Source organism: Malaya genurostris, chromosome 1 (genome assembly GCF_030247185.1).
Source record: "Malaya genurostris strain Urasoe2022 chromosome 1, Malgen_1.1, whole genome shotgun sequence".
In the NCBI taxonomy this organism is placed as follows: Eukaryota; Metazoa; Arthropoda; class Insecta; order Diptera; family Culicidae; genus Malaya; species Malaya genurostris.
The window spans coordinates 49,750,545-49,759,299 of record NC_080570.1 but is presented as its reverse complement, the minus strand read 5'-3'; positions in this window follow the sequence as shown (position 1 = coordinate 49,759,299).

Here is an 8,755-nt window from a genome sequence, read left to right as displayed (position 1 = left end):
ACTCATGGTTTGAGTTGCGATTATTCAAATTCATAAACTGGAATAATATGTCAAAATTTGAGTAAGGATTTGAGTAAAATAAACTCGTTGCCATGAGTTCTCTCGCATGTATTCATTCATTAGAGTAAGCGTTGAGTTTTTAAACATATGAGTGAAAAACAATACTTGCAGTTCTGTGCGTATTCATTCTCGGAATATTCTTATCGAAATAAAGAATGCAATACGTCGTTTGCATTGCCGTTTCTAGATCCGGTTTTGAAAACATGAATCAACGTCAATCGTAGATATTTTGTGGTTTCAATTATGCTTAGTGAAAAGCGCAGCATAAGGATATCAAAATAATTCAATTTTGACTCCAAACCGTTCAAAACGAAACGGTTTTGAATCACTATTTTGCGCATTCAAAAGAAAAAAGAATAACTTTGTATATGAAAATTAAGGAAGAAAAATTTCTTCATTTTGAGAGCAAGGAACTCAAATTTTGAACAATTTTTTTTTTATTTTGAGTAAAATAATACTCAAATTTTGACAATTTCGTTCCTAACGCAAAAATGAGTAGATAGGTGGTAACTCAAGTTTAGTATACGTGAATTTGAGTGATGTGCCACTCAATTTTCAGTTATGTTCAATGAGGGTGTACGGCAAGCCCTGCATTGAAACTACGAAAAAGACTTGGTTGAAGATGTCAACCATTCAGTACAAATATCTAGGGAGTCCAGTACTATTGGTTCAAAAAACAAAAATGTTGCAATAACCGAACAGGCTTCTTCAGCTAAAGCATCAACTGCAACAATCGTGAAACAACACAAACTCACTTCAACTAACATCGATCCAGACAATACTACGGATGTTCAAGAAACGCACAAAAACAACGACTACGAAAACAATAAAAACAACAGCATCGACGAGGACGGTAAAATGGAAGAAGAGCCAACGGTCTCTCAACCTATGGTGGAATGGAACGAGAGCAACTCTCCACCGAGAAAAAGGGTTACAAGATCCAGTAAAAAAATTATCTTTATTTTACTTAAAACCAATGTTAAATCGGCTCTGTTTAATTTGAGGATCTTGAGCCGCATAGAATAAAAGTATGCATAAAAAAATTATACCCGTCCACATTTTTTTTAATCTGAAAATAATACTGCGTTATGTTATTATGCGAACAAAAAAATCGAAAACTTTAAGCATGTTTTTTTACATGAAACACATTTTAAAAAATTAATCCTGATTTTTTTTTTAATTTTTTGCAAAAGAGGTTTTTGAAAAAGGTTAAATAAAATGAATCAGAAGAACCACTCTAACTCCACAAATATGGCATTTAAATGGTTAAAATTTTTAGCAAATCATCTCCAATACAAACCCTTTCAAACAGTTTATATCAATTAAATTTCTGTTTTGGAGCAGTTTTTATATACATACCTGGCTACATCCTTTCCTATATTCGTAAAATGTTGTCACTAAGAAATGTATTTATTTCATCATACACCATACTTTTGGTAAGCTACGCACATTATTGTGAAGGAGTTGGTCGAAGTATTAAATTCATTTCTTTTATGGATATTGGATTCTACAAAAACACGATGACCGTTTTTATTTCGACCGACATTGATTGTTTGATTTAGATAGATTATTAACTATTTTTTATAAGCAAAAGAACTGCAACCTCAATCTAAAGTGCCGAACACTGCCGACCGTTAACCTAATCTAATCCAACCTTGTAATACCTAATAATTTTTAAATTGAAAAATTTTGACCGCACATTAAAAAGTTTCATTTTTTCCAATCAATATTTTAAATTAAATTCGCTGACCCAATAATTTTTCATTGTAATCCTGTAATCGTTTCATTTATTTAATCATTTTCCTCGCTGTATATAAAGTGTGGCAGAATTGATATTATGTTATTATGAAATATGTTAACCATTATAAACGATAGGCACGAATAGCGATTGGACAAATGTCATGATAAACCATCAACCTCAACACAGATTGGTGAAAAGGCATGCAACCAGCTCTTGAACCTTGCGGAAAATTAGACCTAAGGGAGTACGTACGAACACTAGCAAAATGTTATTTATCGCTCCATATTGGCGGCTCTCGTTTTCAATAGCGTCCAAATTGTAGAGACTTATCTCATGATGCAACCAATTTTCCCTGCCTCTGTGCTATCAGACCGTGACCCATTAATTAGCGATCATCATTTAGGCTAATTGTATGTTAAACTGCCGATGAAGAAGTGGTAATTATGGATATGGTTCAAGCACGTGGGATTCCAATCGAATGCCACTCCAGAATCATCGGTGACCAATTTAGATAGTATGATAGAATCCGAACCAGACTCAGTTTATACGACCAGTCTGCACTGGTGTACTCTCTAGAGGTGAATTTCAATTGTGTTTCAAATTTGCAAGAAAATCAATTAAACCGAAATAGGGAAAAGCAGCAGTGTCGGATGCGCCAGCGAAATATTATATTGTGAAAACTAGTGAAATATTCATTTGTGATTTGTGAGCAAAAAATTGTTTCAAAACAGTACGAACATATTCACGGAATTCGGTAATTTTTACCATATTATTCGGAAATTCCTATTTGACTCAATTCGATTGGTGTTGACGTTACTTTTGCCACTGACCGCAATCACAGTGACGCAGTGTAGAGATAGAAATGTACAACAGGCTTCCATTCCATTATCCTTAAGAACGGCATTTAGTTCGAACTGATACAATACAATTACCCCATTCCCGGATCAATTGCACTAATTTTCTAGTTTTAATTACTTTCTAAGAGACTCGGTGGCTGCGGTAGATCCTTGTCGGAGCTGTCTGTTAAGTTTCCAAGATGCGGAAAGCACAGCCCCATTCAAATGTAATGTACCCTGTATTGAAATTTAACTACTAAATTTGTCTGAATTCCAAACATTCTATCGATTGAAAATGTTCTTACCGATCTTAATGTGGCTTCTCATGATTGGATTGATTGAATCCATCTTCCTCTGTCGAAGCAAACAGCAATTATTCTTTTCTGTAACGATAACTGCATAAAACTAATGAATTCCAACGAGATTCCATACAAACATAGCAATGAACTCGACCGGAAGTTTCGCTCTACCGTAAGGGGACATCATTCGGAAGCTTACGTTCAACCGCGGAACATCTGTGGCGTAAAATCCTATCAAAAAACTCATAGCTTCCCCGGTTGAAGCAGTCAAGAATCGGACGGCAATTAATAATCTTCTCGTTTCCGGTTCACTGCTTACCGAAATCACACCACGAAACTAGTACTTCTCCTGGCAACATGGAATATAATTCCGGCCACTAAATGACGGATGCGCTTAGCAAAGTTGGTCTGGACTTCCATTCTATCTGGGAAGAGCTCTTCTGCCTTTTTGCAGGAAATATATTCAGTGCCAGTTAGTATTTGAATTTAAACGAGTTTATTAATTACCATTGCAGCACACCACCCCTGCTTGTTCGCAGAAACTTGGCAGTGCAGTGGAATAACTATGTATCTGCACATCACAAAAAGATGGAATAAACCGAAAGTTTGGCCAACACCAGCGCTATTAAAAATGTATACTTTTCTAAGTGAGAAGCTTACTTCCAAGGAGATAGCAAAAGATTGTAACGATTCGCTCTTGAACGAGTATTTCTCATGAAAAAAGTTTGTTACATATGGCTAGAATGTGCACACAAAAAACTAGAGATATAAAAATGCAGCCACTAACTTATTTTATAATTTGAAACATTGAAATTTCCAATGTTTATTTCTCTTTTAAGTATGTGAAAATCGGTTTAACTATCGGTTCTCATGAAGAAAGGCTATTTACTGTGAAGACCGACCATGATGTGAACCATTCGAATCAGCTCGTCGATATCACCAAATGTAAATGTGTGTAAAATATTGTCACTCAATTTTCTCGGAGATGGCTGAACAGTTTTTCATAAACTTCAAATCAAATGAAAGGTCTTATTGTCTGAAAAAGAAAGCTGTTGAGTTTTATCTGGATCCGACTACCGGTTTTGGAATTACGGTGTGATATGCACCAAAAATGTGAAAATTTTCACAGAAATGGATGAAGCAATTTTCACAAATTTAGCTCCTTTGATTCCATGCAAAATTTATTAATTTCTTCTGGATCCGACATGCACGAAAGAAGCGAAAATAATTTCACCTAATTTAACAAACTTATCACGCAGAGAAAAATATTATTAATGTAACTAAATTTGGGCTTCACGCAACGATTTATTTTATTGATATAGTGACAAAAGAAAATTTAGCTAAATATAGCAAATATTGTTGCTTGAAAAAACAAAACTAAATATTAGTTTGTTAGTTTGTTTCAATTAATATTTTGATAAAATAACAAACATTTTACTTGTGCGTTTCGTCAATTTTTTGACAACAATTTCATGGTAAATTCACCTTGCAAGATCAGTTTAAAGTGAACTAACTTTAGATGAAGGTATTATTTGTAGTGCTTTGAATTTATCAGGTATGAACTTATCAGGTGAAATAAATGATAAAATATTAACCTTAAATGATTACAGGGTCCGGCACTCGAAGTGTAACCAACTTCAGACCTTCGAGCCTGGCGTCAAGGTAAATGCGACATATTATCGGGAAAGTATTCTGGAGGTTGCTTTGAAGCCGTGGGCAGACAAACATTTCGGTGGCAGACCATGGACGTTTCAGCAGGACTCGGCACCGTCTCACAAAGCTCGAGTGAACCAAAAATGGCTGAAAAACAACGTTCCGAACTTCATCACGTCCACACAATGGCTCTCGAATTCACCAGATGCGAATCCAATGGATTATTCTCTTTGGCCCATTTTGGAGAGCAAAGTCCGAACTAAAAGATACACCAGTCTCGAGGCGCTGAAAAAAGTTATTGTCCGCGAGTGGGCCAAAATACACCTGCAAGTCACATTCGGGCAGCTTGCGATTCGTTTTTTGACCGTCTCAAGGCCATAGTCAAGGCAAAAGGTGGTCATATCGAGCAAAAGTGAATTGATTCTGAATTTTGTATTATTTTTACACATTTTGTACTTTGAATTAAGTAAAAGTAATTTTCCAAACTGAATTTATGGCCTTTTTAATTGGTTACACTTCGAGTGCCGGACCCTGTAGTATTTCAACTTACGCTTTTGTTTGTCAGAATCATTCTTTTTGTTTTGTTTTTAAGAGTAAAATGATTTCTTCCGAATCAATTTGAAGGCTTATTATTCGGTATATTCTATTTTATTTGTATATTTGTATAAATTCCAATCACTCACATTTATGACATTTACTTACCACAATCAAGCCCTGGTATATTACTTTTAACGGTACTCAATGATTCGGTGCCCATTCAGTCCGATCGAGATAGAGATAACCTGTATCAAATATTTGTTGTGAAGAAAACGTGTTATGAAATGTTATTCAGTTTCTAATATGATTAGGGGAGAGTGTTCGGTTACCGGAAAGCTAAAGTCCCTAGCTAACAACTGAATAAAAAACTAAGTTGATTCATGCATTCAACTTTATTATCAATTTGGCAAAGTGATAAATTTTGGCCATTTCAAAAAATGTGTTCGGTTACCGGTTACCGGATGATAACTTCGTATTGGCTCTCTTGGCCGATGATTTGGATGGTGGCGCCTTTGGTGTTGATTTGGCCGGTCTTCCACCGGCTTCGGGGGATTGAACACGTTGCTGCAGTCGAATTTATTGGCTTCTTATCCACTAAGTAACGTTTAATTGCATTAATCAGTGCATTAAAGTTCATTTTCCTTGACTTGGACGATTTGTTTGAGGTCGCCATGGCTAACAAAACCAGAGAACCAAAGTTTTTACTTATATGATGGATGTATTGAAGCCGTCAAGTTGTCCACGCGTTGTATATCACCAGAGATGCCATGTAATACAATAAGTTTAGCTAGCCAAAACGACAACATCGCGCCAATTTTGAAAAGTCTATCATTTCTGACGAATGTCTGCATACTATCGAAGTTTCAAAAGTCTGTAAAAAGTCTTTAGACGGAAAAAAATTTACAGGGTAACCAAAAAAATTGATAATTTACAGACAAATTGCAGACTTGGCATCACTGCATATCATTGACAATTTTTCGAGATTTGTCGAAAAAATGGGGTACCGGTAACCGGCAACCGAACATCTTTCCCTAATTATCAATACCTACGCTTGGATTGTTGAAAAGTCCCAAGGAAAAGAAATATGCGAATAAAATTTTACTTTTGAAACGCGTACAAACTTTTCGATTCATTTGCGGTTGAAAAAAAAGCTCTGATTTATTAGAGATAAAATTAATACGGTTCATTTGAATAATCATGTTTGATGTTGAAGGGGGAGAAAGATTTGAAACAATCATATTCTAGCTTAAAATTTACATGACATAACATAACAATTTCTCTGCAGGTAGCTTCAATTAAAAGGGTTACAGGGTGTTGTGTGTTCAAAAATTAAAACAATTTCACTTCTCTCGAAACCGCTTTCCACCATCTCAGATTCAACTGAAAAATTTTAAAATGCCAGAAGAATTTTTCGAATTATGTTCAGATCTAACCTCCGGTTCCGAACATACCGGGCGTTCAAAATAAAAAAAATACGAATTCAAGTGTATTTTCCATGTGATAAGATACACATTCTATAAATTAGTTATTGAATTTCTCTCGTTTGCAGACCACAATAGACTACGACCAACTAACGTCAGATCAGACTTTCAAAAACCCAAATTCAAACAAAAGTCCCATATAGCTTATGATCAAAAAAGAACCGGAATTTTCATTTTAAAATTCCCGCGCTTGTTCAATCGGTAAACTTTTATTCTCTCAACGTTGGCAACACTTTTATACACATTCTGTCAAATTTTGACGCATATCGTACGATTAGTTTTTGTTTGGCATCTATACAAAGAAGTTGAAAAATTTTCGTGTGGCGATTTTTATAATGGATGCAAATTTAGAACAACGTGCGTGCATCAAATTTTGTGTTCCAAATGGATTTAAGTGTTCCGAAACGTTGAAAATGTTAGAAAAGGCCTTTGGTGAATCGTGTCTAGGAAAAACACAGGCATACGAGTGATGTAAACGCTTCAAAGGTGGTCGTACAAGCTTGGATCATGATGAGATCCCTGGCCGCCCAACAACATCTGTTACTGAAGAAAATATTGAATCGGCGAAGCAAATCGTGTTGCAAAATCGTTCTGTACCGATTATAGAGATTGCTGTGTTGTTGGGCATCTCTTATGGATCAGCCGAACACATGTTAACTGATGTTTTGGGTTTGAAACGCGTCGCTTCTCGGCTGTGTCACAGTTTTTGGCCAAAATCTCAACCAATATCATCAACCAAGCACCGTACTCTCCAGATATGGCCCCGTGTGACTTTTTCCTCTTCCCCAGACTCAAATTGCCATTGCGGGGAACGCGTTTTGAGACCATAGAGACCATGAAAATGAATTCGCTGCGTGAACTAAAGGCCATACTTTCGGCGGCCTATAAAACTTGTATGGAAAATTGGATCAAGCATCGGCATGCATGTATTGCCGCAGGAGGAGAGTACTTTGAAGGCGATAATAAAGAAATTTATTAAAAATTGAAATTTTGCGTTTTTGTATAAAATTCCGGTTCTTTTTTTATCATAAGGTATGTTTTGCTGAATTTTATTCAAGTCCGACTTCCGGTTCTAGAATGACGGGGTGGAAAGATTTTAAAATTTCAAACGGTGTTAGAAAATGACAATACCAAAACTCGTAAAAAAAAGTGGTACAGTCTCACAAGTATCAGAGAAATTGTCAAAATAATAAAAATTTAGCTCACTTAATTCTCTCATATATGATTGAAACGATTTTCACTAACTTAAATTCAAACGTAGGTAGCACTAGCAAAAGAAATCTTCAAAATTGATTCGTAAAATTTTTCATTTCCGATATTTCGATGAATCCCTCTGTAATACAAAGGAGATAATGAATAATATGAGACAGGCATCATTCCACTAGGTGAATCAAGAGATTACATTACCATATATATATATATATATATATATATATATATATATATATATATATATATATATATATATATATATATATATATATATATATATATATATATATATATATATATATATATATATATATATATATATATATATATATATATATATATATATATATATATATATATATATAAAAGGTGATTTTTTTGAGGTTAGGATTTTCATGCATTAGTATTTGCTCAGATTTTTTGAGGTTATGATTTTCATGCATTATTATTTGCTCAGTATGCTCTGACATTTCATCATGAATAGACTTACTAACGAGCAACGCTTGCAAATCAGTGAATGGGCCCTAGAAAAGTTGGCAGAAAATCCGCTTTTTTATCGACAAATTTTGTTCAGCGATGAGGCTCATTTCTGGTTGAAAGGCTACGTAAATAAGCAAAATTGCCGCATTTGGAGTGAAGAGCAACCAGAAGCCGTTCAAGAACTGCCCATGCATCCCGAAAAATGCACTGTTTGGTGTGGTTTGTACGCTGGTGGAATCATTGGACCGTATTTTTTCAAAGATGCTGTTGGACGCAACGTTACAGTGAATGGCGATCGCTATCGTTCGATGCTAACAAACTTTTTGTTGCCAAAAATGGAAGAACTGAACTTGGTTGACATGTGGTTTCAACAAGATGGCGCTACATGCCACACAGCTCGCGATTCTATGGCCATTTTGAGGGAAAACTTCGGAGAACAATTCATCTCAAGAAATG